The sequence below is a fragment of the Podarcis bocagei genome, assembly GCF_964188305.1.
Source record: "Podarcis bocagei genome assembly, chromosome: 9".
NCBI classification, from domain to species: Eukaryota; Metazoa; Chordata; class Lepidosauria; order Squamata; family Lacertidae; genus Podarcis; species Podarcis bocagei.
In genome coordinates, this window is record NC_138134.1 from 45,129,920 (window position 1) to 45,136,276 (window position 6,357).

Below are 6,357 nucleotides of genomic sequence, written 5' to 3' on the forward strand. Positions count from 1 at the left end.
ATACAAATAAATGATGATGATATTGGGATGATTCACATTTCTGAACCAGATCATGTCATTAAGAAGATGTCATGAGGTGAATCAGGGACTCTCCATTTGGCAGTGTCTCTGTGGCTTTGGCTCTCAAAAAAACCACAACACCATTTTTTTTACACCCACCCACACCTGAGAGACAAAACCAAATTGACCTGAGAAGGGAAGAGGTGGAAAGGAGAGGTGGAAGCAGTGCTTTGTTTCAGAGGGCACTCATTGGTATGCAGTACCGGCACCTCTCTTTTTGTTGTTGTTGTTAAAAAGTGTGGCACTTACTGTAACAATTTCATGGTGAATATCTCCACCTATTTTTCTAGAAAAAAGCCCTGGGTGGAAGGATATTTTATTTTGATGGATAGGTCTAGCTTTTAATCACAGTGAAACCACAGTGATTTGGGAGAGGGATATTGAAGTAATCAAAGATTCACACTTCACATGGACTACCCTCCTCATCTTTGTTTTGGCTGAGCAAAAGCAGTGTGTGAGATACATGATCTCTGACCACGCATCACAATACAAATTTCTTGTTTTGATACTTCTCCATACAGCAACAAAGAAGAGCCTGCAGTCCTCAGTCTAATTTCCTGTGGGTGAGAATAGCAGGTAAGGAGGGCGAGGGGGGGGGGTGGAATGGAGAAGAATGCTGAAATGAATGGAGTAAGCAAAAAAAAGAAAGGGGAAGACCCTTTGCATGCAAGTAGTTCAGACTCCTGGCAAATCTCCAGGCATAGGGATGCATCGGGAGCCAGAAAGGTTGACAGAAAGAGAGGAACCATGCTTTGCTCTGACTCTAGCCACCACTAGCATGTGGCCCCCAACAGATTATTCCTGAAGGAATGCAGCCCTTGGCAGAGAAGTTCCCTATGCTTGCTGTACAGCGAGGTATTTGTGTGATGTTGCTCTTCTCTCCTACCATAACCAGAAGCGTTAAGAGTTAACTCCCCTGTTCTCATAGTCTAATAGTAAATCTCAAATACAGTGGAACCTCGTATTATGTACTGTTCTCCTTGCTGATGCTGCAGGTTACAAGCTCCGCTAACCCGGATGTAGATGCCCCTTGTTGTGAACTTTGCCCCAGGATTCAAGCAGAAGTCGTGTGCCGGCAGTGCGTCAGCAGCGGGAGGCACCATTAGTGAAAGCGTGCATCATGTTACGAGCGGTTTCCGGTTACAAACGGACCTCCAGAACAAATTAAGTTCTTAACTGGAGGTACTACTGTAGTGTTGGAAAGGAGGTCTTTTAAATATCTGCTCTGCAGCTTAGTATCTGATGGCAATTCCTACTTTGGAATAATAAACTTGTACTAAATTCAGCTTAGTCTTCACTGCCAATACAGACTGGATGAATTTAATTGCAAGAGCAGGCTGTTGCTGTTCAGTCCTCTTTTGCTCACTGCTGGTCCCGAGCTGTTATAATTTGAGTTGTTTTTGAAGTATGGCACTGGCAGACATTACTGTTAATTAGTCCAGCTTTCAACTGAACATTATTGTCAAGCACAAGTGACTTTAGTACAAGATACAGAGATTCCCATGACAGCATTTCCCCTCCTTAATTGACCTACATGGCAACAAAGGAAAATTAAAAGCCTCAGAAAATACCCACGAGGTGCTTCCCTTTTTGAAGAACACAATCAATGTTACATTAACAGAAACTTCTCTGAACATCTCTTGCTAGTCCCAAATAAGGTTTTGTTGCATAAAGCCAAGCTACGGGTAGCTGGCAAACAAGTGCAGAAAGTATACTTTAAAAAAAAAAGTTTCATAATAAGAATCTGAGTTAGAAAAAGCAGGTTTCTGTATACAGCAGAATTTCTCTCTTCAGTATGTGATGAGGGTATCTTGTGCTGAATAAGAAAGCTCGACAGCACCATTTTTGCAGTCTCAAGCACCTAGCAAAATAGTGGATAGTGCATTAGGGCTATGAGGGTACATCCCTGCCAAGGAAATTGGCAAACAAAAACATCAACTTTTCCTTCTAAATCACATAGCCACACTCTTTCCAGCCTCCCTACCACCATTCATATCCAGTAGCAGATGGCAGGGGTGAGAGCTGGCACTGATATGACCTCTGTTTTTGATGAGAATGACAGTGATATTGAACACATGATTGACAAGAAAAGGAAGGTCTTTCAGATCTGGCAAAGAGTTAGAAACTGTGCCACTAAGGGAAAAAAACCCCTATGCCAATGCTAAGGCTGAGGTTCAAAGAAGAACCAGAGAACTAAAAAACATCTGGTGGATAAAAAACCCCTCAAGAAATCCAGCACTTAGCCAACACTCATGATGCACAGAGTTTCTTTAAAGCCACAAAGGCCATCTATGGGCCAATAAATCATGGCATTTGCCCCCTAAGCTCAGCAGATGGTACCACATTTCTAAAAGATAAAGAAGCTATTGCATTGTGCTGGAAAGAACACTACCAACATCTCCTTAACCGCAACTCCTCCATAGCTGCTGAGGTCCTCTCACAAATTCTGCAAAAACAAGTTAGAGATGAGCTTGCAGTATCTCCAAATCTGGGAGAATTGTGTATAGCTATTAACCAAATGAAAAACAACAAAGCCAGTGGACCTGATGGGATACCTGCTGAAATCTTCAAAGTGGGCGGAATTGAACTTACACAACAACTTCACAAGCTCAGCGAAAAAATCTGGGAAAGAGAAGAGATCCCAGCAGACTTTAGGGATGCCAGAATTACCAATCTCTTTTTTAAAAAGGTGACAGACTTGATTGTGGAAACTATTGAGGCATCTCACTATTAGCTATGGCCACCAAGATTCTTGCAAGGATCTTAGCAAACAGTCTCTTAACAATATCCGAGGTGACCCTTCCTGAATCCCAAAATGGTTTTCGGCCTTCTAGGGGGACAGTGGAAATGATTTCCACCACTTGACAGCTTTAAGAAAAATGCAGAGAGAAAAACCAAGTCCTGTATATGGCATTTATTGACCTGACTAAGGCTTTTGACACTAAGCCGTAATGCCCTGTGGACTGTCCTTCTGAAAATTGGCTGCCCAAATAAATTTGTAAACAACATTCAGCACCTCCATGATAATATGACAGTAACAATCGCAGATAACAATGGCTCTCAAAGTGAACCATTCACAGTGAGATCAGGTGTTAAACAGGGTGGTGTTATTGCCCCAACTCTATTCATTATTTTCATTGTCATGATCCTACACTTTGTCGAAGGGAAACTCCCCACTGGAGTAGAAATCATATCGAACAGATGGAAAGCTCTTCAATCTGAGAAGGCTGAAAGCAAAGAGTAAGTTTATCGTAACTTTCATCATAGAGCTTCAGTATGCTGATGACAACGTAGTGTGCACACGCTCAGAGGATGACCTCCAAACAATCCTAAATATCTTTGCAGAAGCTTATGAAAAGCTTGTCCTATCACTCAACATCCAAAAACCAAAGTGCTGCCTCAACAAGTACAAAATAACCCTTCTGCAGTGCCACAAATCCAACTCAATGGTGTAATGTTGGAAAATGCCAATCACTTCTCCTACCTAGGCAGTTAACTTTCCACAAGGGCCAACATTGATGCCGAAATCCAGCATCGCCGGAGCTCTGTGAGTGTGGCTTTCTCCTGATTGCAGTGCAGAGTGTTTGAGGACCGGGACATTCATAGGGAAACCAAAATGCTTGTTTACAAAGCTATTGTACTACCAACCTTATTATAAGCTTGTGAAACATGGACCACTTATAAATGCCATCTCCAACTCCTCGAAAGATTCCATCAACGGTGTCTCTGAAAAATTTCACACATCACTTGGGAAGACAGGTGAACTAATATCAGTGTACTGGAAGAAGCAAAGATCACCAGTGTTGAAGGAATGATTCTTCAACATCAACTTCGTTGGACTGGTCATGTTGTGCAGATGCCTGATGATCGTCTTCCAAAGCAACTACTCTATTCCGAACTTAAAAATGGAAAGCGTAATGCTGGTGGTCAACAAAAGAGGTTTAAAGACTGTCTCAAGGCAAATCTTAAAAAATGTAGTATAAACACTGACAACTGGGAAACACTGGCATGTGAGTGCTCCAGTTGGAGAACAACCTTTACCAAAGGTGTCATGGGCTTTGAAGACACTCAAACGCAGGACACAAGGGAGAAATGTGCTAAGAGGAAGGCACACTTGACAAATCCACACCGTGATCAACTCCCACTTGGAAACCAATGTCCCCACTGTGGAAGGACGTGTGGATCCAGAATTGGTGCCCACAGTCACTTACAGACTCATTGTTAAAACCGTGTTTATGGAAGACAATCTTACTTGGCTACGAGTGATCACCAAAGAAGAAGACCTATTTATCTACTTTCACTGGGGTGCTTTCAAACTGCTAGGTTGACAGGAGCTGAGACAGAGCAACGGGAGCTCACTCCATTGTGGGGATGTGACACCAAGGCTAAGAACAATCAGAAAATGGAAGCTAGGGTTGAAAAATAGATCCAGTGTCTATACATGAAATGGGAAAGTGTGCAACAAGGCACCAAAGTGTTTCAGACTCTCCCAAGTTAATTTCCACTCAGCTATGCAACTGAACGAGCAAATTACAAAAGGGAATCAGATTGTTTCAATGGTTGGGAGAAGGGAGGAGACATTTTTAAATAGCCATTGGATAATGCTGTTGTATTCCTTAACCACATCATTTAAAAAGCCATTTAAAAGTAGTTCGTTCTATGTTACCATTCTGCAACAAAACTAATGTGGTGGAGGCCAGTGGCCAGTGGTTGAGGAGGCGAGACTACTAGTGCTCTTCTTAAAAGATTAAATTATTTATAAAAGCCACAGAAGCACACTTTTAAAAGCCTTTTCTTTCTTACCCTCAACTAGCATGTTACATTTTAAATTATACTTTGAGGGCTTACCGAAAAGCAACTGATTTACCATCAGCAACTGGTGTAAATCCAAACATTAGCTCACTAGACACTTCATGAATAATAACACTAATGTTGCACACTTCAAAATGCTTACAAGATTTGGGTTCTGTATGGCTTGCAAAGGGAAAGCCAATTGAGTCAGACAGGAATGCTATTTCCTCCCAACATAGACTACCTAGAACCAGACAGTGAATTTAAATAGTTGGAAATTTTTGCTTCATATAATTGCAATTCTCCTTTACAGGAATTTTGGATATCTAATGTGATCTCTCCCCCAACCTCCATTAAATTTTTATTTTCCAAACTCCATTATTTCAGTAGGTTGGTAATGGTGCAGGCATTGGGATACACTGACAATATAGAATACAACTTACAATATAATATATAAGACAGTCTTCAACTTTCTCATATTTGGAATTTACCTTCAAACTCCAAATACAATGTGGAACCCAAATATGTTTGGTTTTGGTCCTTCTTTATTTCTTCTTTTCTCCTTCTGCCTTTCTCTTTAAGTTTCCCCGTCTTTCTCAACCTCCTCCTTGGCCCTCATTTCATTTCATTCTTTCTTTAAAAAGATAATCCTAGAAGGAAGGGGAACTGGAAAATTGTTGCAATTATTGCTAGTGTGAACTACATTAGATGGAGTTTAAAAATACATTTTAAACCATATATGGATATGAATTTTCTTTTTCTTTTATTCAGATTAATGTGGAAATGGGATGGAGTGGACTTAGTGATATACACAAAATTGACACAGACCAGAAATAGGCGGATCTATCCATCCCAAACCCTAACATGCAAATTGATATTCTGACCTGGAATAGGAGAGAAACTGAACCACCTAGTAGCTGGAGAGCTGTTGCTTGTCATACTTCTGAAAATGATAAAACAATTTGTTAGAGGACTAAAGCAATCTCAGCCTAAACTCAAACTTTAAATTTGCCCATAACTTATTGATACTGGGCCTACCTAAGTACAACTGAAATAATTGCAGCCCTCCCCTTTTACCCCACTCGTCTTCCCTTCCTCTGTCAAATTATGGATTATAACCCCTTCAAGGTAGGGACTTATCCTCTTGTATGATGCGCATTGATGAAGTCATAGTAGTGATAATGATAATGATGAGCATCAAGCTGCCTATGTGTGTTTGTGTTGCAGTAAAACTTGGCCAGTATCTGATTTCATTGCTCTGCATGTCCCAATCCCCACCACTGCTCTACATGATTGGCAGTTATTGGTGGGGCATGGGAACACATAATTATAGTGATCTTTACACATACAGAGAATGTGTGGCAGGGTGTGTGTGGTGGAAATGGCATCATGATCACAGTCCAAAAATATATACCCGTTTAGCTGAATATATGCTTAAAGCCCTATGGGAGATAAACAATGTTGTGTGAATGGACTTCCATTCATGCCGCAAGATTACTGCTTCCT

At 41.1% G+C, this 6,357-nt stretch overlaps 1 long non-coding RNA gene across 1 annotated transcript; it reads right to left on the reverse strand.

The window, feature by feature from the left end:
* Positions 1-360: 360 nt before the first annotated feature.
* On the reverse strand, positions 361-5,941 carry LOC308595260. The gene is made up of 3 exons (XR_014011958.1): positions 5,762-5,941; positions 5,343-5,517; positions 361-617 (listed from the first exon to the last, which is right to left on the reverse strand). It is a non-coding gene; the product is annotated as an uncharacterized lncRNA (long non-coding RNA).
* Between the last annotated feature and the right edge of the window lie 416 nt (positions 5,942-6,357).